This window comes from Anomaloglossus baeobatrachus, chromosome 10 (genome assembly GCF_048569485.1).
Source record: "Anomaloglossus baeobatrachus isolate aAnoBae1 chromosome 10, aAnoBae1.hap1, whole genome shotgun sequence".
Lineage (NCBI taxonomy): Eukaryota > Metazoa > Chordata > Amphibia > Anura > Aromobatidae > Anomaloglossus > Anomaloglossus baeobatrachus.
The window spans coordinates 26,102,244-26,128,265 of record NC_134362.1 but is presented as its reverse complement, the minus strand read 5'-3'; the positions used below and the strand labels follow the sequence as shown (position 1 = coordinate 26,128,265).

Sequence of the window (26,022 nt, the reverse complement as noted above, 5' to 3'; positions counted from 1 at the left end):
TTGCTGCTCTGGCAGATTAGCTGCAAAATCTGTCTCTGGAGGTGGCAGATCTGCACTCTGTAATACTGCAATGCCAGCCAAAGATTTGAGCAGTAGCAGCCGCTGCTCCCAAGCACTTCCTGTCTAACCCTAAATAGACTTTGCCATATAGATTCTCTCTGCATAGGTTTTCTGGAGGTCGGAAGAATTTTTTCGGGAGGCTTGTAAACCGTACTTTAAACTTCAACCGCACTCCTCGGGTACCATGGATGAAGCGGGTCATATAGTAATCTCTCTTTTTTAGGGGGACCACCAAGCCTTGGGCTTTTTCACTCCTGCCCGGTTCTCAGTGGCTCAGGACATTTGATGAAATTTTTAATGCTCTTCGGCTCATATATAATCATTATGACCATGTCTTCTTGCCTCAGTCCAAATTACACCAGCTTCAGATGGAAGATCAGTCAGCTGAAGATTTGTGTTCTGAGTTACACAGATGGTCCATGGACACTAGGTGGGATGACTTTGCTCTTTGGAGCCATTTTTGTCAAGGTGTTTCTGAGAGATTAAAAGATGCCTTTTTCCTGTACAAGACCCCTGTATCCTTAGAGACCGCCATGTTCCTGACAATTTGGGTTGATCATCGTCTCAGAGAAAGACCTATGGAGACACCATTATCTACTGGGGTTCTTGTTTCTAGTGATCCTGGGTCTGAGCCCACGGAGGAACCTATGCATTTTGGAAGGAACACCAGTTGTTCGGTCAAAAACGGGAGTCTGTTTTTTTTCTATGGTCATAAGGGTCATTTTGTAGGTACCTGCACTGCAATACGTAACTGTAAACAACAGCTGGAAACCTAATGAGCCCTGGTTGTATGGAGGGTGGCAACTTAGGTGTGTAAAGGGGTTTATTTCCATCTTTTTGGAAAGTGGTGCGTGGTCCAGTCTGGTAGATGCTCTGTTCATTCAGACCCAAAGTTTAACTCCTCATAAGTTGCCTAAGCCCATTCCCATTATTGCTATAGATTCTGCACCCTCCTGAGTTAGGGGTATTTCACTCAGGTATTTCACGATTTACATCTCCAGGTAGGGGCTGTGCACACTGAATCCATTGACTTATGTGCTTCAGGGGCTGCGCTCCCCCGTGGTTCTAGGTCTTCTATGGCTTACCTTGCACAATCTTCTAGTAGACTGGCACCAGTTGCAATATACTACATGATGTGATTTACAGTTAATAAATGTATTTTTTCTATGTTCTCTCCCATGGAGTGAAAAATAATATTTTTTCCAATCAGCAAACCTACATCTAGTTTCTGGCACATTTCAAAAGTACATTCATGTTTAACCAGTTTGGAGATGGACCTGAAATTCGTGCCATACTAGGAGACACAATGTTCTCAAGGGAACGCCCTTTTCTGGCTATACAACTACAACCGCCACTGATAATGTGATGCAGAATATCGTCCCGGTTCACCACAGGTAAATATCGTAAGACTTTGTCTCTTATTTTAGTGAACTGTGGACTAAAAAGTGTAGAGAATGTTATCCTGGAGCTATGTTTATCAGGGCATGTTTTTGTATTGTATCATCAATGAATTTAAGTTTTATTTTATTACACACAGTCTGAATTTTACCTCTATGGTAGCCCCTAGCCAATAATCTATCACTGATAATATTACTTTCCTGTAAGAAGGTAGAGTGGTCTGAGCAATGCCCCTCGCTCCTGTGAATTCCCCGTAGGGAATAGGATTGGTAGCATGTTGCGTATGGCAACCGGTAGATTGTAGGATAGTATTGCCAGCATTGTCTTTCCTAAATATTAACTGGAAACACTGCCTGTGATGGAATTGCCTATAAGTGTAATGTCAAAAATAAAATACCATTATTGGGATTGTGGCAAGTAAAGCAAAGATTGTAATTATTAGAATTTAGGTATGAAATGAACTCTGGAAAATAAACAAAAACTCAACAATACAAGGAGGGTAATAACTCCAAAGGTCTTACTGAGAGATGAGGTGTTAAGCGGGCTTTACACCCTGCGATCTCGCTAGCGAGATCGCAAGCGATCGTACCTGCCCCCGTCGGTTGTGCGACATGAGCAAATCGCTGACCGTGCCGCACAACCTCGCTTTCCCCCGTCACACAGACTTACCTGCCCTACGACGTCGCTCTGGCCGGTGAACCGCCTCCTTTCTAAAGGGGCGGGTCATGCGGCGTCACAGCGACGTCACGCGGCAGCCGTCCAATAGAAGCGGAGAGGCGGAGATGAGTGGGACGTAACATCCCGCCCACCTCCTTCCTTCCGTATTGCTGGTGGAGGCAGGTAAGGAGATGTTCGTCGCTCCTGCGGTGTCACACACAGCGATGTGTGCTGCCGTAGGAACGGTTAACAACATCGCTAATAAGCAGAAAACAATTTTTGGTTTCAGGACGACCTCTCCGCGGCAAACGATTTTGACCGCTTTTGCGATCATTTAAGGTCGCTCATAAGTGTCCCACACTGCGATATTGTTAATGACGCCGGATGTGCGTCACAAACACAGTGACCCCGACGATAATTCATTAACGATATCGTAGCATGTAAAGCTTTAGGCGGGCTTTGCACACTACGACATCACAGGTGCGATGTCGGTGGGGTCAAATTGAAAGTGACGCACATCCGGCATCGCATGCGACATCGTAGTGTGTAAAGCCTAGATGATACGATTAACGAGCGCAAAATCGTCGTAATCGTATCATCGGTGCAGAGTCGGCGTAATCCATAATTACGCTGACGCGACGGTCCGATGTTGTTCCTCGCTCCTGCGGCAGCATACATCGGCTTCCGTAGGATATGCAGAAGGAAGGAGGTGGGCGGGATGTTTACATCCTGCTCATCTCCGCCCCTCCGCCGCTATTGGCCACCTGCCGTGTGACGTCGCTATGACGCCGCATGACCCGCCCCCTTAGGAAGGAGGCGGGTCGCCGCCCAGAGCAACGGTCGCAGGGCTGGTGAGTGCGTGTGAAGCGGGCGTAGCGATAATGTTCGCTACGCCAGCTATCACACGATATTGTACCTGCGACGGGGGCGGGGACTATCGCGTGCGACATCGCAGCATCGGCTTGCGATGTCGCAACGTGCAAAGCCACCCTTACACTCTAAACAAAAGAATGAGAAGAATGAGTCCATTTGTAACTAAGTTAATGAAAGTACAATTTGTTCTATAATGGTAATCAACTAATGATAGTAAAGTCTTTTATTGTTTTACAAGGTTCCTTTTCTTAGTTTCATCTGATCCTGACCATGGTGAACTTGGCTATGAAGGAAAGACGTTATTCCAATATTGCCATCTCTTCGTATATTTGAAAAGATTATTGTTTCTTAAAGCTATAGAGAATTCAAAGGCTGTATGTATCGAAACTCTATTATGTCTGAAACATTTGCCAAAACTTTTTGTTTCTGCTTTGTTTCCACTTGGAAGTTATAAATACAGTTCTCCAGTCTTCCATAGAGTGTGATTAGTAAAGTTACACATAAGAGCAAACACATCTTTAAGAAGTGAAAGAACAAGTTTAAATTTTGTGTAATTATATATTCTTATCTCCAATAAAAATAATAAAAATTCAGTATCGGGAATATTATGTTTTTTTTCAAGTTCCTGAAAGGTAATGAAAGAGATTTTCTTTTCATCCCTTTTTAAAGAAGAAAAATATAAAATTCCTCGTTCTTTCCAGTTTCTTAAAGACATTTTAGGAAAAGCAATTTCAAATAACGACAGAGGAATCTTTTCCAAGGCTACTCGTTGTGTGCTGCTTTTTGATACGCTTTCTATTTTTTTCCAGGACAGAATAGTATCTTTTATTATAGAAATTTAAGGGAGATTCAAATGAAGAATCAATAAATGTGAAGTTAATTAGGATTGCAATGGTTGATTATAATTTAAAAATATTTCTAGTTCTTTTTAGGAATCATTATTGTTATCCAATAGCCATATTTTGCTTTCTTTGATAATATTGGTCAGCTGATAAGCTTCAAGGTTAGGAACTTTTTTTCTTATGTTTATATAAAACATGCTTAGCTATCCTGGGAGGTTTTTTTTATTCCAAATTAAAAGAAATGCTGTAATTGTTTTGAAGTTTTAATATACAAGTTTTTTTGAATGATTAAAGAGATATTGAACTTTAGGAAGAATAATCATTTTATACAAAATATTTTTCCCTAACCGAATATTATTAGACTTACTCATTTATTTGATCTTGTATTTCTTTGAAAAAGTAAGAAAGATTATTTTCTACAATTAAGTTCTCTAGATTAGTGAGTAGAATATCTAAATATAGTGGAACCTTGGTTAACGAGAACAATCCGTTCTGGGAGTGTGCTTGTTAACCAAGGTACTCGTTCAGCAAAGCAAGATTTCCCATAGGAAATCATTGCAATGCAGACAATTCGTTCCACAACTTGTTAAATGTCCCATCCTGATCCCCCATTGTGCCATTCCAGACATGTACAAACACACACAAACACATACAAACACGTTCAAACACACACAAACTCACACAAACACACACAAACACACACAAACACACACAAACACACACAAGCACGCACAAACACACACACAAACACACACAAGCACGCACAAACACATTATGCTCACCTTACCTTCCGTTTCATCACCGGTCTCCTGGGACTTGCTGTTTGCTAGTACGGGCTGTGTATCGGGTTATCATCACGACGAGGGAGGAACTTCCGCACCCAGAGCGCTGACGTCAAAGGCAGGAGCCGCTTGCCTCTGATTGGTCAGCGCGCTGCCTTTGAGTAGCGTCTGACAGAGGAAGTTCCTGCTTCGCCGTGATGTTTGCCGATACACAGCCTATACCGGCGAACTACAGGACCCAGGAGACCGGCGATGGAACGGAAGGTACACATATTATGCTCACTTTACCTTCCGATCCATCGCCGGCCTCCTGGATCTTCTAGTTCGCCGCAAGGATTCCTCCCTCGTTGCAATGTACTGGCGAACTACAAGAACCATGAGACCGGCGATGGAATTGAAGGTAAGGTGAGCATAATACTGTATGTGTGTGCGTGCGTGTTTGTTTGTGTTTGTTTGTGCGTGCTTGTTTGTGTTGTGTGGACTGCGAGAGCCGGTTAGAGCGCGGTGGATGTACGGAACCAAGTTACAAATTTACAGAAAGCTTTGCTTGTTAAGAGAAATTCTCAGTAGCTTGGTTACTCGTTAAGCGAGGTACCACTGTATGTTATGTTATTATCTGTCAATTGAAACTTGAATTCTTGTCACAAGCAGATTGCATTGACAACTGTCATGGTGGCGGCAGGATGGTTGGAAACTCCAAATTCTGGCACTGTGTCTGCTAACGTCTCTGATGCTTCTGACCAGCGCAGGGAGACGCGGACGTTGACCCACAGACATAGGCTGGCTAACAAGAGTTAATCTCTGCTGAAGTGCTTGTTAATCTCTTATTATCATATGCTGTGGGGAGCCACTCACGTTCACTCCCCTCCTATATATGCTGGCTGCACTATTCCATTAATGCCAGCTATAGTTTACCTATACTGTTCTGGTGAGGTGTTGTGATCCAGACTTACTGGTGATTGTTGCGCATTATTGCTGTCAGCGGTTGTGGTGTTAACCCTTATTGTCTTTTTGTTGCTGCCTTCCTGCTCTTTTTTTCTTAGACTTTTACTTTTTATTTCTGTGAGTTTGCAGTGTGTCTGAGTTTTGTTTTTCCGATGTCTGTCTTAATCAGTCTTTCCATTACTCACCTGCCCTTTCCTTCCCTGAAAATGGTAACAAATTAGATCTGGTCAGGAGATTAATAAGGACCGAGACTCCGGCATCTCTACCTTCAAGTGTAATCCTGAAGTCAGGGATAGCCTAGGGTCCCCTAGCGTGAGGGACAGTATAGAAGAACCCCTGTCCCTTGCTATCCTGCAGACACACCATGACAATTTTTTTCCCAGCTGGTCTGTCTTGAAGGTCTGGATCTAGAAAAAACCCCTCAATATTTTAGATTTCTTCATGTTTATTTTCTAGTAAGAAATGAAAGAAAGTTTCTATAATTATAATGATTCCTCACAGAGTGTTTATTAGGTCTGAGAGAGTGTAACGATTGTATCATCTGTGTATAATCTTATATTGCCTGGAATGCCTTTAATGTGGCTATTAGATCTAATGGCCTTGGCTAGGGGCTCCATAATGATAGTAAACTGTATTGGAGGAAAATAATAACTCTGTCTAGTACCATTTATTATTTTAAAATATATAGAAGAATGATTACTGGTAAAATAGAGACAGACGGACAGTTATATAATACCATAATTGACTAAAATATTTGACCCTGAAAAACAAATTTGTTTAAAGTGTTGGATATATATTCCCAATTTACTTGGTCAAACATGATTTCTGCGTCAAGCGATAGAAATTCTGATGGTATCTTATAGATTTCAATTGCTGTTATTAAATTAATCATCCTTCTAGTGCCATCAGAAGCTTTCCTACCAGGTACAAAACCTATCTGGTCTGAAGGAACAATCTGAATTTCAAAAGGTCAGTATTTTTGCATAAATAAACAAGAATAGACTGTTGAGTTTCACATGAAAGTTCTCTTTTTCTGGATATCTTGAATGGAACCAACAAATGTTATGCTCCAGATTCTCAACTAGCTCAAAGGAAGGACAGTTTTATAGCTTCTCTAATCAGCAAAACTGTTTTCAGCTGTGCTAACATACTTGCACAAGGGTTTTCAAGGAATTTCTAAACATCCATTAGCCTTCTAACACAGTTAGCAAACACAATGTACCATTAGAACACTGGAGTGGTGGTTGTTGGAAATGGGCCTCTATACACCTATGTAAATATTGCATTAAAAACCAGACGTTTGCAGCTAGAATAGTCATTTACCACATTAACAATGTATAGAGGGGATTTCTGTTTAATTTAATGTTAGCTTCATTGAAAAAAATGCGCTTTTCTTTCAAAAATAAGGAAATATCTAAGTGACCCTAAATTTTTGAACTGTAGTGTATATATATATACGGGGAAAGAGACAGACAGGGAAAGAGACAGACCTGGAAAGAGACAGACCTGGAAAGAGACAGACCTGGAAAGAGACAGATGGAGCATATTACTTTGCCGATTTGGTTAAATCGGTGTGGAATATCTGTGGTGTGTGATAACACGCTCTGGGATCGCCTTTGCTAGGTTCAAAGGGCACGTATTCACTTCAGGCAGACAGCCGAATTCAAGGTGTAACTGACGCTTGGTCAGGTTTATTGCAGTGAAGCATAAACAAAAGAAAAAAACACCAACAAAATAAATCCTTGCCTGTCCGGCGCTAACTATACAGGATGATATCCTAACTACCAACTGGAGGGCTTCTCCCTTCCAGCTAAACCATACAGACATCAAGCATTGCTCCAACTTACGAGTGTCTCCTACACAGACAGGCTTACTGTGTTGCCCAGATGGAGACCCTCCCCCAACTTCCCAGATTCCTTTTACCTCCGTCCTTCACATCCCATTAATCCATTAGTAGCCAGGTGATCCTGACCAGGCTAAGTCACATAGGACCGATACCGGGGTGAGATATACCTGCCCTCATCCACTAATCCCACATGAGTCTCACAGGTGTTAAAATATATGTTGTGAAATGCTTCTATTAGCTTAGTTTTTGCCTTTTAATAATTACATTTCTATCTATTTGTTTTGTGGATTTGTGTGCAGAATACATTTTTGTTAATACATTCTATTTTGTTAACAACTGTTATTAACCCGGGCGAAGCCGGATAGTACAGCTAGTATACAGTCAGGGCCAGAAATATTTGGACAGTGACACAAGTTTTGTTATTTTAGCTGTTTACAAAAACATGTTCAGAAATACAATTATATATATAATATGGGCTGAAAGTGCACACTCCCAGCTGCAATATGAGAGTTTTCACATCCAAATCGGAGAAAGGGTTTAGGAATCATAGCTCTGTAATGCATAGCCTCCTCTTTTTCAAGGGACCAAAAGTAATTGGACAAGGGACTCTAAGGGCTGCAATTAACTCTGAAGGCGTCTCCCTCGTTAACCTGTAATCAACGAAGTAGTTAAAAGGTCTGGGGTTGATTACAGGTGTGTGGTTTCGCATTTGGAAGTTGTTGCTGTGACCAGACAACATGCGGTCTAAGGAACTCTCAATTGAGGTGAAGTAGAACATCCTGAGGCTGAAAAAAAAGAAAAAATCCATCAGAGAGATAGCAGACATGCTTGGAGTAGCAAAATCCACAGTCGGGTACATCCTGAGAAAAAAGGAATTGACTGGTGAGCTTGGGAACTCAAAAAGGCCTGGGCGTCCACGGATGACAACAGTGGTGGATGATCGCCGCATACTTTCTTTGGTGAAGAAGAACCCGTTCACAACATCAACTGAAGTCCAGAACACTCGCAGTGAAGTAGGTGTATCTGTCTCTAAGTCAACAGTAAAGAGAAGACTCCATGAAAGTAAATACAAAGGGTTCACATCTAGATGCAAACCATTCATCAATTCCAAAAATAGACAGGCCAGAGTTAAATTTGCTGAAAAACACCTCATGAAGCCAGCTCAGTTCTGGAAAAGTATTCTATGGACAGATGAGACAAAGATCAACCTGTACCAGAATGATGGGAAGAAAAAAGCTTGGAGAAGAAAGGGAACGGCACATGATCCAAGGCACACCACATCCTCTGTAAAACATGGTGGAGGCAACGTGATGGCATGGGCATGCATGGCTTTCAATGGCACTGGGTCACTTGTGTTTATTGATGACATAACAGCAGACAAGAGTAGCCGGATGAATTCTGAAGTGTACCGGGATATACTTTCAGCCCAGATTCAGCCAAATGCCGCAAAGTTGATCGGACGGCGCTTCATAGTACAGATGGACAATGACCCCAAGCATACAACCAAAGCTACCCAGGAGTTCATGAGTGCAAAAAAGTGGAACATTCTGCAATGGCCAAGTCAATCACCAGATCTTAACCCAATTGAGCATGCATTTCACTTGCTCAAATCCAGACTTAAGACGAAAAGACCCACAAACAAGCAAGACCTGAAGGCTGCGGCTGTAAAGGCCTGGCAAAGCATTAAGAAGGAGGAAACACAGCGTTTGGTGATGTCCATGGGTTCCAGACTTAAGGCAGTGATTGCCTCCAAAGGATTCGCAACAAAATATTGAAAAAAAAAATATTTTGTTGGGGTTTGGTTTATTTGTCCAATTACTTTTGACCTCCTAAAATGTGGAGTGTTTGTAAAGAAATGTGACAATTCCTACAATTTCTATCAGATATTTTTGTTCAAACCTTCAAATTAAACGTTACAATCTGCACTTGAATTCTGTTGTAGAGATTTCATTTCAAATCCAATGTGGTGGCATGCAGAGCCCAACTCGCGAAAATTGTGTCACTGTCCAAATATTTCTGGACCTAACTGTGTATATATATATATATATATATATATATATATATATTGTACCTTTTCTCATGATTGGATACACCTGCCTATGAAGTTCAAAGCTCAATGAGGTTACAAAACCAATTTAGTGCTTTAGTAAGTCAGTAAAAATTAGTTAGGAGTGTTCAAATCAAGAAATTGATAAGGGTGCACATACTTTTGCACCAGTCAAATTTTGTTTAAATGCGGATTGCACATTTTCTGTTAGTACAATAAACCTCATTTCAATCCAGAAATATTACTCAGTCCATCAGTTATTAGATATATGAAACTGAAATAGCTGCTGCAAAATCCCAAATTGTTATATTGTTAGAAAAAAGGTTAACATTAATAGGGGTGCCCAAACTTTTTCATATGACTGTACATTGTGTCAATAAAGGTATCATACCTAGAACCCTTTTGTATTTTTAGAAAGTAATTGCATTTATTACTGAGTTAGATATCTTAATCCCCATAGCTTTGTAATCACTATCCATCCACCTATGCAGTTTTTTTTATATATATATATATATATATATATATACATACATACATAACCATACCCTTTCTGCTCCTCCTGTAGTCTGTTCCTGAGTTTCCCTCAGACCACAACCTACTTCAGCCACATTGACCTGAGCCACGGCTCCCAGGATCTCCGCAACTATGGAGGAAAAATTATTAATGCCATTGGTAATGCTGCCCAGCACTTTGATGACCTTGATGGTGCTCTGTCCCCCCCAATGACCTGCAACCCCAGAACATCTGGGCGAATCCTGGCAACTTCAAAGTCAGTAGTTCATTCAAACTGCTAGGGGAAAGATTTATCAAAACTAGTTTATGGGTTACTATTCTACTATGTACAGTGGGTACGGAAAGTATTCAGACCCCTTTACATTTTTCACTCTTTGTTTCATTGCAGCCATTTGGTAAATTCAAAAATGTTCATTTTTTTTCTCAGTAATGTAAACTCTGCACCCCATATTGACAGAAAAAAACAGAAATGTAGAAATTTTTGCAAATTTGCGTCTCCCACGATTATTCACTTTGGCTGGACGGCCAGGTCTAGGAAGAGTTCTGGTGGTCCCAAACTTCTTCCATTTAAGGATTATGGAGGCCAATGTGTTCTTAGGAACCTTGAGGACTTCAGAAATTCTTTTGTAACCTTGGCCAGATTTGTGCCTTGCCACAATTCTGTTTGAGCTCCTTGGGCAGTTCCTTTGACCTCATGATTCTCATTTGGTGTGACATGCAGTGTGAGCTGTGAGCTCTTATATAGACAGGTGTGCGCCTTTCCAAATCACGTCCTATCAGTTTAATTACACACAGCTGGACTCCAATGAAGGAGGGGAACCATCTCAAGGAGGATCACAAGGAAATGGACAGCATGTGACTTACATATGAGTGTCTGACCAAAGGGTTGAATACTTATGACCATGTGATATTTCAATTATTCTTGTTTAACAAATTTACAAAAATTTCTACATTTCTGTTTTTTTCTATCAAGATGAGGGATGGGGAGCAGAGTGTACATTAATGAGAAAAAAACCAAAACTTTTTTGTACTTACCAAATGGCTGTAATGAAGCAAAGAGTGAAACATTTAAAGGGGTCTGAATACTTTCCGTACCCACTGTATATATCCTATGTTTCAGATTATAAGATGCACTTATAAATGCTATTTTTAATAAAGGCCGATTTGGCCGATTTATCCAAGCTGGTGTCCTGTGTTTATTGGGGGGGGGGAGAACTCTGAGAAAAATGGTTAAAGTTAGGAAGCAGGGGGCGTTTTGGTTAAAGACGGGGAGGACGCATCTTCAATAGTGCAGTCAAGCAGCAATGTCTACCTTTCATTTGTTCATTTTCATAGCTTTTTTATTACTTTTGTCAGATTTAAGTTATTTCTGTGACCATTGTGGGTTTTTCGTTCATTAAACGAGGGGAACCAACAATTTTGACCACATGTGTGTATGTGGACCCAACAGCCAGCGGTAGGGCGACATCAGAAGTGAAGAGGAAAAATGGCAGCTCATTTTTGGGACAAAACAGGACCATAATGCAACAGAAATTACCAATAATGTACTAGGAGCTCTCCCATAATAATACATTACAAACTGAACTGAACAAATACATAAAATCACCAGCAGATAGCGCTGTTACCAAAAAAATCCCTATAATAAAGCAGATAATGCACAACTAATATTCATTTTCTGCTATTTCGATTTCTAATGACAATTTCTTTCTCTTTTAGATGATGTCAAACACCCTCAATGAGGTCCTGGCCGATCAATTCCCCAGTGAATACAAAAATATTGAAATAACTTGGATTAAATTCCTGGCTGCTGAGTACTCTGTCCAAATACAAATAAACTGAACTTCAATGGGATAACTGGTTATAAACATGTATTAACCAGTTCAATAAAAATGATTGTGTAAGAATGCCTGGGTCCACTTGGAGTGGGAGAAGTCCAATTGCACGGCGTGACAGTTTTGATCAGACGTACGGACGTATGGTACACTACTAAAACACTTCATATAAAGGGGGGCACTTTAACAACAATGGGCCCTGCCACTAGGGAGGATGGGACATCTCCTGCACTCACTGTCCCCTGCACTCTGTAGCCAGCCCTATATGGTTTCTTTCACCATGTCGCTTATCAGGATACCTAATGTCATTGCAAAGCCCTATACTCACACTCACTAGTGAGATGGCCAGTGAGGAACACTAGTCCCACCTCTGCACTAATACAACATGAAGGGAAGGGAGACAAACAGGGGGAAAAAGGATACAAACACCAACTACACGACTGCAGCCAGTCTCTGAGGCAGCAGATGGATCTGCTCTGGTCAGAATCCCAGCAGTTCCTTCCACCTAGGTGGCCAGGACAGAATGGATTCTATCAAGAGCAAAGGTTGATGGATATTGCGACTATTTGAAGATGAAGGTCATGGTAACAGCATGCACCTGACATGGACTGCTAGAAAGCTGCTGGCAATAAAACTGGCATTAACCCTTAATACACAAAGGAAAGGAAAACACATGTAATCTCCAGAGTCTAAGTCACAAGCCTCCTAATAACTGGCAACATCAGTGACACTAGGGAGACAATCGTGAGTGAGGGGCTCTGTGTCCCCACGCCAGCATTTTACTTTCTCCCATCGGTGTTTCTTGGCCACATGCTACCTTATCATCCTATAGTTCACACTGTGGGTTCTGTGTCCAAAGTTATTAAAGACAAGTCCACAATGGTTAAAAACTACATGTACTCTACTTGTAACACATTTCAAACACTGTCTGTGACAGGTTTCAAACTTGGTTTCTCACAAGATATTAACATCTCAGTACAGACCGGCTCTTTCATTATACAGTGGAATCTTGGTTTACGAGAACAATCCGTTCTGGGAGTGTGCTTGTAAACTAATTTACTTGTCTAGCAAAGCAAGATTTCCCCTAGGCAATTACCGGAATGCAGAAAAGCCGTTCCACAACTTATAGCATGTTCCATCCTGGTCACCTATTGTGCAGAAACACAGGCGCGCATGTGACGCCCTGGACTAATCAGGTCGTCCCAGGTAGTCACACACAACACCACACCCCCTCCCGATTAGGTGACATCAGTCAAACTAAAAACCTTGTCACCACTCTCCAGGTTTCATGTCCACACCAGGGGGCGGAGCCAGGCGGTTAGCTCTGCCCACCAAGGAGTTCACAGGCCTGGAGGCAGGAAAACACTGAGTGAGGTTCAAGTTGAGGAAGAGAGTATTCTGGAGGAGGTAGAGAGTAGACAAGTTCACGGGCAGTCCTGTGTCCAGACCTGCCAAGAGACTACCAGATGGCTGGGTCAGAGCCCAGTCGCCATTGGCAAGGAGGCAGACGGTGGTGGCCGCCTGCAGGAGCCGGGATTACAGCCGGTGAAACCGTAGGGACCGGAGTCGGGCGGTGGCCCGCCGGTACCGAACTGGGGAACCGATTGGAAACCGTAGCACCAGGAGGGGTACTCAGACCCAGTACAAAGCCCTGAACCGACAGGGCCGAGTCAAATCAACTGATTGCGGACTGGACTTTAGGACCTTTCCCACACAAGCCCCGTTAGAAGACAACAGCCCAACCATACAGGGTAAAGCCACCACCAAGGCAGAGAGACCCAAAGGGCCAGCGTCTGCGGGCAAACTGTCTCCTATGGCATATACAAGTCGGGGAGCGGACTACCGGTGTCTAGGCATAGGAGTCAAACATTTACACACAGAGGTGCAGGAGAAAGGCGGAAACCACCAACCTATTCTGGGAGAAGCTCCAGCCGGCTGCGGGCCCCATTCATCACTCCGTTTGGTTTACCAGAGACTCCAATGTCTTGTGTCATAGTGAGTACAACAGTGCCATCAGGCACTACACTGCACCGCAACACTTCACCCTGCACCCCGGCCCTCGCCAACCGGGCCCCGGGACCAACACCCCCTATCCACGGAGGGGTCAACACCTAGCTGCGCCATTACACCGCTCCCGGGAGCCCCCATACTTTCACCGCAGCGGTGGTGTCTATGTGTTGCCCTGGGCAAGCCAGGGGACACGGGTCACAACACCACCACACCCCACACTCCAGGTAGGCACACCATGCTAACCAGAAATCCTTGTTGCCTTCCTCCAGGAGTCTGTTGATGCACACCAGGGGGTGGGCCAGGCGGTTGGCTCCGCCCATCGAGGAGCTCACAACTCTGGAGGCAGGAAGAAACCAGGTAATCTAGTCAGGGAGGAGGAAGTAGAAGGAGTGGAGGAGAAGCCTAGACAGGGCAAAAGTAAACAACAGCTAAGTGAAAGTGAAGGAAGTAAAGTGACAGAAGGAAAGAAAGCCTGAGAGCCCAGCTCTGTGTAGGGCCAGAACAGCAAGGTCAGCGACGGCGGTGACTGTCCGGAGGGGGACCGTTTGGAAGTTCCTGGAAGGACCCCGTTGGCTGTGTGCCCGGTGGTCTGGAGCAGTGTTCCGAAGGACAGTCAGCACCAGGGCAGGGGCCTCTCGGACCCCGGCAAGGCTAGGAGTCGCCAGATTTGCCAAATCCGTCAGTGAAGGGGACGTAGATCCCCCAGCAGCCAAGTCCCGATTGACGGCAACAGCCCGACCATTACCGGGGAGACACCGCCACCGCCAGGGCACCAGTTTCCCCAGGGCCAGCGCCTGCGGGCAAAGTGTAGAGCTCCTCCGGCCCAGATTGCAGTCGGGGAGCGGGTAACCGGAGGGAATCCACCGCTACCATCAGACCACACAGGTGCAAGGAAGAGAGACGTCACCGTCACCTACCGGGAGTGCAGGTGCAGCCGTCTGTGGGACCGTCCTACCAGCCGTTGGTTTACCGTACAAACTGTGTCCGTGTCTCAGGCTGAGTGAGTACCACAGTGCCGCAAGGCACAGCGCTGCCCCCGCGTCCCTGCGCCCACCGGGCCCTACACTTTACATCTCTTCACTGGGCTCCGGGATCACCAACCCCTACCCACGGAGGGGCAACACAACACCTGGCTGCTCCGCATCACCATCCCCGGGACCCCCATACTGAGCAGCGGTGGTGCAATCACCACAACCGTGGGTGGCGTCACGAACTATAACAATCCCCACACCCAACAAACACCCCCTTTCACTCACAGGCGAGGAGTGTCGCTCGAGACACCCCGGGATCCGGCCCACAGCTCGAGCCACCAGGAGCAGCTGCCGGACCCGAGCAGAAGGGGTGAGCGCGGTGTGCTGACACCCTCCTCCCCGCCCGCGACAACTTGGCGTCACGAACAGGATCTTACCGCTCTGCCGTCTGGTAGAGGTGTGCCTTGTTACCGCCGGAGGTATCCGGCAGAAAAATTTCAGAAGCCGCCATCTTTGGCGCGAAAAGTTCCCGCTCGAGCGTCTTCTCGAGCAGTAGAGGCGCGAAGGCCAAAACCCCGCCCCGAGAGAGGAGGGGCCGGAAAGAGCTAAGGGGGACGGAAACAAGATGTCTGCGCCCGACGGAGCCGCTGGAGGAGCGGTGGTCGCAGCCGCAGCGGCACCCGCGGATGGGAATGGGCCTGCCCAGGCCCCGGCCGTACCGGCGGGAGGTGCCGCGGCCCCCGCGCTTGCTCAGGTCATGCCGTTTTCCTTGCCCTATGCGCCCGGAGCTGCCTGGCTACCGCAGTATGACGGGAAACCGGATGCCCTACAGGCCTTCCGGAAAAAGCTTAACCCGTTGCTAGAGCTGTACCCCCTGACTGATAAGCAACGTGCAGCGATAGTGCTAGGCCAGTTAACCGGTGCGGCGGAGCAGGAAGCGGAGACCTGGGCCGAGGGGGACCGGCTCTCTGTAGCCACCATCTTCGAGAAGCTACAGACTGCCTTCGAGACCCGGACTGAAGCTGAGCTGAGGATGCAGTTTTACCAGTGCCGGCAACGAGCTGGGGATAGCATTCGGGACTATGCTCTACGTCTGCAGACCGCCCTCCGCACGCTGAAGCGGGTGAACTCTATTAATGAGGTGGATAGCAACAAGATGTTAGTGGAGCAATTTGCGCAGGGGATGAGGTCCCCTGAGGATCGTAAACAACTCCGGCTGTGGGCCCTGGAACACCCTGATGTGGACTTTGCTGTGTTAAAGGAGCGGGCTATCAAAGCACTACAGCCCCCAGCTGCTGAAGTTCTGGAACCCGTCCCGTGGCCCGTCGAGACAGCTCCTGTTATGGCGGCCTCAGCCAAACCAACCTCTGTAATGCCTGCAGCCCCGAGCAGCACAGTCGAAGAGTTGGCAGCCCAGGTCCGTCGCCTGGACGGAGACCTTGCCAAAATCCTTGCTGCACTGCAACCTCTGACCAGATCCCAGCCTCCAGCGCAGATACAGCTTGCTGACAGTCCCGAAGATGTTCCCTGGATGCAGCGGAGAAGCGCTAACAACCCGCGGAGCCGACCTCCAATCTGCTACAAGTGCCGTAAGCCGGGCCATTATTACCGACAGTGCCCGTTAAACGAGCAACCCCTGGGGCCCCGGGCCAATCCTCAGGAGTAGAACACCGTGGCCCCCCGGACTGGCGAGACCGATATGTCGGGGCCCGCCCTATCATCCCCGTGGCTGTGGACGGCATACCAGTGATGGCTCTCTTGGACACTGGATCACAGGTAACTACCATACCGTACACGTTGTATCAGCAGTATTGGGCCACAGACGAGCTGGCGCCTCCAGACAATAGTATAAATTTGATTGCCGCTAATGGACTTCCATTGACCCAGGTGGGGTATAAACAGGTGGCTATGACAGTGGGGCAAGCTGAACTGCAACATCAGGGCATGATTGTGATCATGAATGAACCCAGTGATCATAACCCGAAAATAGTGCTGGGAACCAATGTGATGGAACACTGCATGGCTGATGTGTTGAACCTATTGCAACAGCTAGCCACCACAGCGGCGGGGAGCCGGCAGAGGGCTGTGCAGCGTGAGATCCGCGCCCTGATGTACCGCCAGCATGTAAGCTCAACCGGAGGGGAGATTGGTGGAGTGAGAGTGATGGATGTTGCTCCATTGACTGTGCCCCCTAGGAGTGAGATGATGATTTGGTGTAGGGCAGCAGTAGGGCCTCAGGGGCGTGACTACCCTGCGATGATGGAGCCCATGCCTTCCGAGCACTGGCCCACTGTAGTAGCCGCCCGAGGGGTGGTAGATGTGAAGAAAGGGAGAGTGCCCGTGAGAGTGTTGAACTGTGGGGAGGAAGAAGTCAGGCTCCCCCGGTATGCCACCATTGCCAAGCTGCTCACCCTGGACCCTCACACTATCCATGAAGCCAGTCCATCCACACCCCCACCTACCACCAGCACTTCCCCACCCCAGGGGGACACAAAGGAGTGGCACCAACAGCTACATGTAGGCACGGATGACACCCCTACACATCACAGGGCAGGGGTACACAGGGTGGTGCAGGAGTACGAACAGGTTTTTAGTAAGCACCCCCTAGACTTTGGGCAGATCAAGGGGGTCCAACACCATATTCCCACGGGTGAACATCCCCCTATCAAAGAGAGGTATAGACCTATTCCCCCTGCACATTACCAGTGTGGCAAGGATATGTTGAGGAATATGCGTCCCATACACGGTAAGTTTTTTTAACTGCATGAGAGGACACACACAAGCTAGGGACCCCAACGTAGAGAAATACTTTGGCGTAGTGTTGGGGCTCTTCTGCATTGATCAATTCAGTAGCTAAATTTCTCTTTATTCATATATTCATGGCAGTAATGCAGGTTCCATTTTTCACATTTCATTCTTACAAATAGCTATTGAATTTTTCATGTCAGTATTCACACAGCAGTTTCTGCTATTCCATGTATTCCCCTTCCATAGTCACTGGTGTGCATACCTTATCTCCCCATAGTGATGTTTTTTAGGTTTTTTGCACCCAGTTCAGACATAGAATGGAGTTCCAAACGTTATTCCTTAATGTTAGTAGTTTTTCGTTTGTGAACCCTCCCCATACACACCTATTGCCAATCCACATTATACGCATATATAGCCTGGGTCTCAGCGTCCCATACACGGTAAGTTTTTTTAACTGCATGAGAGGACACACACAAGCTAGGGACCCCAACGTAGAGAAATACTTTGGCGTAGTGTTGGGGCTCTTCTGCATTGATCAATTCAGTAGCTAAATTTCTCTTTATTCATATATTCATGGCAGTAATGCAGGTTCCATTTTTCACATTTCATTCTTACAAATAGCTATTGAATTTTTCATGTCAGTATTCACACAGCAGTTTCTGCTATTCCATGTATTCCCCTTCCATAGTCACTGGTGTGCATACCTTATCTCCCCATAGTGATGTTTTTTAGGTTTTTTGCACCCAGTTCAGACATAGAATGGAGTTCCAAACGTTATTCCTTAATGTTAGTAGTTTTTCGTTTGTGAACCCTCCCCATACACACCTATTGCCAATCCACATTATACGCATATATAGCCTGGGTCTCAGCGTCCCATACACGGTAAGTTTTTTTAACTGCATGAGAGGACACACACAAGCTAGGGACCCCAACGTAGAGAAATACTTTGGCGTAGTGTTGGGGCTCTTCTGCATTGATCAATTCAGTAGCTAAATTTCTCTTTATTCATATATTCATGGCAGTAATGCAGGTTCCATTTTTCACATTTCATTCTTACAAATAGCTATTGAATTTTTCATGTCAGTATTCACACAGCAGTTTCTGCTATTCCATGTATTCCCCTTCCATAGTCACTGGTGTGCATACCTTATCTCCCCATAGTGATGTTTTTTAGGTTTTTTGCACCCAGTTCAGACATAGAATGGAGTTCCAAAAGTTATTCCTTAATGTTAGTAGTTTTTCGTTTGTGAACCCTCCCCATACACACCTATTGCCAATCCACATTATACGCATATATAGCCTGGGTCTCAGCGTCCCATACACGGTAAGTTTTTTTAACTGCATGAGAGGACACACACAAGCTAGGGACCCCAACGTAGAGAAATACTTTGGCGTAGTGTTGGGGCTCTTCTGCATTGATCAATTCAGTAGCTAAATTTCTCTTTATTCATATATTCATGGCAGTAATGCAGGTTCCATTTTTCACATTTCATTCTTACAAATAGCTATTGAATTTTTCATGTCAGTATTCACACAGCAGTTTCTGCTATTCCATGTATTCCCCTTCCATAGTCACTGGTGTGCATACCTTATCTCCCCATAGTGATGTTTTTTAGGTTTTTTGCACCCAGTTCAGACATAGAATGGAGTTCCAAACGTTATTCCTTAATGTTAGTAGTTTTTCGTTTGTGAACCCTCCCCATACACACCTATTGCCAATCCACATTATACGCATATATAGCCTGGGTCTCAGCGTCCCATACACGGTAAGTTTTTTTAACTGCATGAGAGGACACACACAAGCTAGGGACCCCAACGTAGAGAAATACTTTGGCGTAGTGTTGGGGCTCTTCTGCATTGATCAATTCAGTAGCTAAATTTCTCTTTATTCATATATTCATGGCAGTAATGCAGGTTCCATTTTTCACATTTCATTCTTACAAATAGCTATTGAATTTTTCATGTCAGTATTCACACAGCAGTTTCTGCTATTCCATGTATTCCCCTTCCATAGTCACTGGTGTGCATACCTTATCTCCCCATAGTGATGTTTTTTAGGTTTTTTGCACCCAGTTCAGACATAGAATGGAGTTCCAAACGTTATTCCTTAAATGAGGAATATGAAGGAGGCAGGGGTTATTCGGGACAGCTGTAGTCCCTGGGCCGCTCCGTTGGTACTGGTCAAGAAGAAGGATGGTACCATGCGGATGTGTGTGGACTACCGGAAGATCAACCAGATAACCCATAAAGATGCCTATCCGTTGCCTCGTATTGAAGAGTCTTTGGCTGCACTAAGAACTGCAAACTACTTCTCGACCCTTGACCTCACCAGCGGATACTGGCAAGTGGCCGTGGCCCCAGAGGACCGGGAGAAGACCGCCTTCACCACCCCGATGGGGCTCTGCGAATTCAATAGCATGCCGTTTGGGCTGTGCAATGCCCCTGGGACCTTCCAACGGTTGATGGAGTGCTGTCTGGGACACTTAAACTTCGAGACCGTCCTGCTGTATTTGGATGATGTGATTGTTTATTCCCAGACGTATGAAGCCCATCTGGAGCACCTGGCCGAGGTGTTCGCGTCCCTTGCCAAGTACGGGATGAAGTTGAAGCCCTCAAAATGCCATCTGCTGAAACCCAGGGTGCAGTATCTAGGGCATGTGGTGAGTGCGGATGGTGTCGCCCCCGACCCTGAGAAGATCACTGCCATCCAGAGCTGGCCGAGACCAACCACAGTGAGGGAGGTAAGGCAGTTTCTGGGCCTGGTGGGATACTATCGGCGCTTTATAAAGGGGTACACGAAGATGGCTGCCCCCATGCAAGATCTCCTCGTGGGACAGACCAAAGGTGGAAGACCCATTGGAGCCCCACTGTCGTGGGAAGACAAGCATGAGGAGTCCTTTTGCCAGTTGAAGGCGGCCCTGACCGGAGAAGAGGTCCTGGCGTACCCTGATTATGGACGCCCATTCATCCTCCACACGGACGCCAGTAACGTGGGGCTAGGAGCGGTCCTATCCCAGGTCCAGGATGGAAAGGAGAAGGTGATTGCCTACGCCAGCCGAAAACTCCGGCCGACCGAAAGGAACCCTGAGAATTATAGCTCTTTCAAGCTTGAGCTACTGGCGTTGGTGTGGGCTATCACGGAGCGGTTTCGGCACTATTTGGCGGCAGCAAAATTTACCGCATTCACGGACAACAATCCACTGACTCACCTGAACACGGCCAAGTTGGGCGCGCTGGAGCAGCGGTGGGTAGCCCGGTTAGCCAACTATGATTTCACCATAAAGTACCGAGCTGGTCGTGTCAACATCAATGCAGATGCACTCTCCCGGATGCCCCATTTGTCAGAAGAGGGGTGCGAGGATGACGACCTCGAGGAGATTGAGTTGCCTGCGTTCCACCAGCCGCCTACTGAAAGAGTACAAGTATGTCAGCAACGGGTGGATCTGGACCCGCGGCCCAGTCAAGAGTGGCAGGACGCCCAGGACCAAGCGCCGGCTGTCCGCCTTGTCAAGACCCTGGTGGAACAAGGTGCTATGGGAATAGACCCTGCCGCTCCAGCCGAAGCCCAACGCTTGTGGAAAGAACGAAAACGGCTCTACCTACACCAAGGGAGGCTGTACCGTGAGCTGATCAACCCAAAGACCCATGAGAAAATATGCCAGTTGATCGTTCCTCAAGCTGAGGTTGCTACTGTCCTGCGGGCATACCATGATGGTGCTGGCCACTTCGGGTGGAAGAAGCTGGAGATGCTGTTGAGGGAGCGGTTCTATTGGAGTGGGATGCGTGAATCGGTGGAAGCCTGGTGCCGAGAGTGCGGTCCTTGTACACTGAGGAGAAAGGACGAGACTAGCCAGAGGGCACCGTTACATCCCATCGTCACCCATCAGCCGCTGGAGCTGGTCGCCCTGGACCATGTCAAACTCACCCCTAGCCGAAGTGGGTACACCTACGCATTGACCATGGTAGACCACTACTCAAGATTTATGGTGGTAGTCCCCGTTAAGGACTTGACTGGTCAAACCGCTGCTCGAGCGTTCCAGGCCTATTTTTGCCGACCCCATGGGTACCCCGAGAAGGTGCTGACTGACCAAGGCCCGGCTTTTGAAGCAGAAGTGTTTCACGAATTCTGCCAGTTGTACGGCTGCAAGAAGATCCGGACCACTCCGTACCACGCCCAAACCAACGGCATGTGCGAGAAAATGAACCACTTGGTCCTGGGGCTCCTCAAGACGCTACCGCTGGAAGAACGGAACATGTGGCCGGAAAAGTTACCCGACTTGGTCGACATGTACAATAATATCCCATCCAGCTCGACGAAGTGCACCCCAGCGTATCTGATGAGGGCTCGGCCTGGCCGCCTGCCGGTGGATTTGGAGATGGGGTTGGAGGCTCCGGAAGCACTCCCTTCAACGGCAGAGTGGGAAAGTCGGAGGAGGGCCCAGTACCGGCAAATCCAGGAGTATGTGGAGAAAAACCTCAGTCGAAGTCGAGAACAGCAAGAGCACCGGTTCAACCAGAAGGCGCCTGCAGGTCCTTTCCAGCCAGGAGATGTGGTGCTGAAACGGAAGAGAAAAGCCCACAAACTGGATGACCAGTGGGAGCAAGTCCCTTACGTCGTACAACCCACCGAGTGGGACAATGGGAAGACTTACCAGATCAGTCGTGACCAAGGGGGCACCCTGGCCACAGTTTCTCGGGACCATCTAAAAAAATGCCCCCCAGCGTTGAAAGCAGAGGCTGAAGTACCGGTTCCTCCACCAGTGGAAAAGGCAGCAGAGGTAATCCACACTGTAATGGGTGACTTCCCAGCAAACTGGCCTACACAGAACGGCGCGGTGATACTTCCAGTGATACTGTTCCCACAACCCGTGGATGAAGAAGTAGTGGAAGCGGTTAACCGTGAGCCAGAACCAGTGCCAGTGCCCAGGGATGAACCTGTACCCAGCCCCCCTGCACCTCCGCCTGCTCCACACTATAGCAGGGAGGAGGAACCGATTGCTCCCTCTACCCCACTGTCTAGCACCACTGACACCGGGCCCCGAAGGTCCACCCGTTCCAACCTAGGTAGACCCCCACTTAGGTACAGGGAGACCGTTCTATGAGTAAGAGGGGTCCGCAAATGTAAAAGAGTGTTGTGTGTTTGTTTGAAAAAGTTTAAAAAGTTCTGCAAATGATAAGGAATGATCCCTGAGTTTTTACCTGATTATCTGCTTGATTGAACCGGCTGGAGCTGGCACCGTTGTCCCCGTGGGGACCGTTTAAAATGCATGGGAACTATCCATGGACAAGCCCGTGAACTTGCAGGGCACCACAAACGTTAAGTGGCTTGTAAATATGTTGGTTACCGTTACCGTTTCCGCAATGCCGCCTCCGGAGAGGCAGGTTGGAGGGAGGGCCCTGAGCAGAGCAGGCTAGGGCCCAGCCACCAAAGGAACCGGTGGCTACCCTCTGGAGGGGAAGGACAGATCCCGCTCGGGTGACTTGTGCTGGACTGTGGGTCAAGGGGTGCTGCCTGGGCTTTAGGGGCAGCATCAGGGCCAGGTTGCTTGGGTGGGAGAGAGCGGAAACCGTAGCCGTAAACCGTTGCAACGTTTAAGAAAATGTGCCTCCCGTCTTGGGAAGAGTTTTTGATTAAAAATGTATTTATGTTTGCTTAACCCTGTTATCCCCTTTTTACAGAAAAATAAAACCGGTGTAGGACGGCAGCCCGCGGACGGTCTGCATTTTGCTAAGGGGGAATGTGTCGCCCTGGGCAAGCCAGGGGACACGGGTCACAACACCACCACACCCCACACTCCAGGTAGGCACACCATGCTAACCAGAAATCCTTGTTGCCTTCCTCCAGGAGTCTGTTGATGCACACCAGGGGGTGGGCCAGGCGGTTGGCTCCGCCCATCGAGGAGCTCACAACTCTGGAGGCAGGAAGAAACCAGGCAGTCTAGTCAGGGAGGAGGAAGTAGAAGGAGTGGAGGAGAAGCCTAGACAGGGCAAAAGTAAACAACAGCTAAGTGAAAGTGAAGGAAGTAAAGTGACAGAAGGAAAGAAAGCCTGAGAGCCCAGCTCTGTGTAGGGCCATAACAGCAAGGTCAGCGACGGCGGTGACTGTCCGGAGGGGGACCGTTTAGAAGTTCCTGGAAGAACCCCGTTGGCTGTGTGCCCGGTGGTCTGGAGCAGTGTTCCGAAGGACAGTCAGCACCAGGGCAGGGGCCTCTCGGACCCCGGCAAGGCTAGGAGTCGCCAGATTTGCCAAATCCGTCAGTGAAGGGGACGTAGATCCCCCAGCAGCCAAGTCCCGATTGACGGCAACAGCCCGACCATTACCGGGGAGACACCGCCACCGCCAGGGCACCAGTTTCCCCAGGGCCAGCGCCTGCGGGCAAAGTGTAGAGCTCCTCCGGCCCAGATTGCAGTCGGGGAGCGGGTAACCGGAGGGAATCCACCGCTACCATCAGACCACACAGGTGCAAGGAAGAGAGACGTCACCGTCACCTACCGGGAGTGCAGGTGCAGCCGTCTGTGGGACCGTCCTACCAGCCGTTGGTTTACCGTACAAACTGTGTCCGTGTCTCAGGCTGAGTGAGTACCACAGTGCCGCAAGGCACAGCGCTGCCCCCGCGTCCCTGCGCCCACCGGGCCCTACACTTTACATCTCTTCACTGGGCCCCGGGATCACCAACCCCTACCCATGGAGGGGCAACACAACACCTGGCTGCTCCGCATCACCATCCCCGGGACCCCCATACTGAGCAGCGGTGGTGCAATCACCACAACCGTGGGTGGCGTCACGAACTATAACAATCCCCACACCCAACAAACACCCCCTTTCACTCACGGGCGAGGAGTGTCGCTCGAGACACCCCGGGATCCGGCCCACAGCTCGAGCCACCAGGAGCAGCTGCCGGACCCGAGCAGAAGGGGTGAGCGCGGTGTGCTGACACCCTCCTCCCCGCCCGCGACATCTACAATCACCACAACCTGTGGGTGGCGTCACAAAATTACATCCCAAACCAAACCACCGCGGCCCCGCCTGTGGAACCCCTCACCCAAGTCCCCCGCGTGTAGCGTCAACTCCCTTGCAGAGCGACGTGACACCCGGGTCCGTGAGAGGCTCGAACCACCACCCACAGTACGAGCACGGATCCGAGCGGCTCGGCGGCCGCAGCCGAGCCCGCGGGGCGGTACACGCACACACACACACACACACACACGCACATTATGCTCACTATTATCCTCTGTTCCCTCGCTGGCCTGGTTCTTGCAGTCCGCCGGTAACCATGGCGGTCGATGCAAGGGCTGCCGCTGTCAGCGGCTGTCGTCATTGCCATGAGCCACTTGCCTCTGTGATTGCCGTCTGTGGCTCTGATTGGTCAGCGCGCTGCCATTGGGAAGCACAGCGGCAGCTGCTGTATCGGTCGCGCTGGTTATCGGATCCACATGCCGGTGGACTAGAAGCACCAGGTATGAGGCCGGCGAGGGAACGGAAGATATGTGAGAATAATATGTATGTGTTTATGCATACGGAACCGGAAGTGTGTGCAGTATTTTGCTCGTACAGCAAAGCTTGGTCGTCAATTGAGTTACAAATTTACAGCAAGCTTTCCTCGTATAGCGAAATACTCGCACACTGGGTTGCTCGTAAACCGAGGTTCCACTGTAGTTGTGGACTAGATCACACCGGCTTGGGTATTTAACTACACGGGGCAATGTGTATCTCAGTTATTAGAATACCCTGCACAGCTAGGCTACTTCCTTGGGGTCACTTCTAGAGTTTGTTCCCCTGTGCCAGTGGCCTTTAGTCAGGTGAGCGTCTTCTCTTCTCTACTATTTCTAAGCTAATTCAGTGGTTAAAAATGCTGGAAGAGACAGTAAGCGCAAACAGGGTCTTATCCTTAAACACTGTCAGCAATGGTGCTGTAAGGGTAGACTCACCTGGTGTGGCTGTGAGAGTCACAACCACTGTAATGGCGTAAATACTGAATTCTCAAATTAAAGAGTCTTTAAATTTACTAAGTATGAAAATACCCAAGAGACAAGCGTGATTGAAATGTGTAAACATTTTATTTTCAATAAATTCATAGGGTAAAACAAAGAAATTAAACAAGAAAAGAACCAGAGTATGAGAAGTGATGGAGGGGAAGAAACCCCACGTGCCCCAGGGAAGGATATCAGATCTCACAAATGATCTGCACAGGTGCTTAGATAGGCAGCTAAATACCCGCATGCAAGTGCACAGAGTTGCTAGCAAGGAGAAAGACAAAGTCTCAATGCATAGCCTAACAAGGCAGAATGGCTGACCCAGCTAGCAGATCACCAAGTTTAACCCAGGTATACACGTGGGGACCGGCGTCCCGACACGTGTTTCGCGTGGTGTGCTTCGACGGGGGACAAGTAAAATAGGTGCACAGTAAGGGGATTATAAAGGGAGCCTAATTGCCTCAACGCCGCCTCTTCAGCGGCGCGTCATAGTGTGATTCCCCGCTACGGACCGCGCCGTGGCT

The 26,022-nt window shown here is 47.7% G+C and overlaps 1 long non-coding RNA gene across 2 annotated transcripts; it reads left to right on the top strand.

The window, feature by feature from the left end:
- Window positions 1-1,410: 1,410 nt before the first annotated feature.
- Window positions 1,411-11,858, top strand: LOC142254253 (uncharacterized). Of its 2 annotated transcripts, none has more exons than XR_012727215.1 (4): window positions 1,411-1,454; window positions 6,458-6,526; window positions 10,016-10,122; window positions 11,680-11,858. It is a non-coding gene; the product is annotated as an uncharacterized LOC142254253 (long non-coding RNA). The 2 variants fall into 2 exon arrangements; XR_012727214.1 differs by having other exon boundaries at window positions 10,016-10,219.
- The last annotated feature ends 14,164 nt before the right edge of the window (window positions 11,859-26,022 follow it).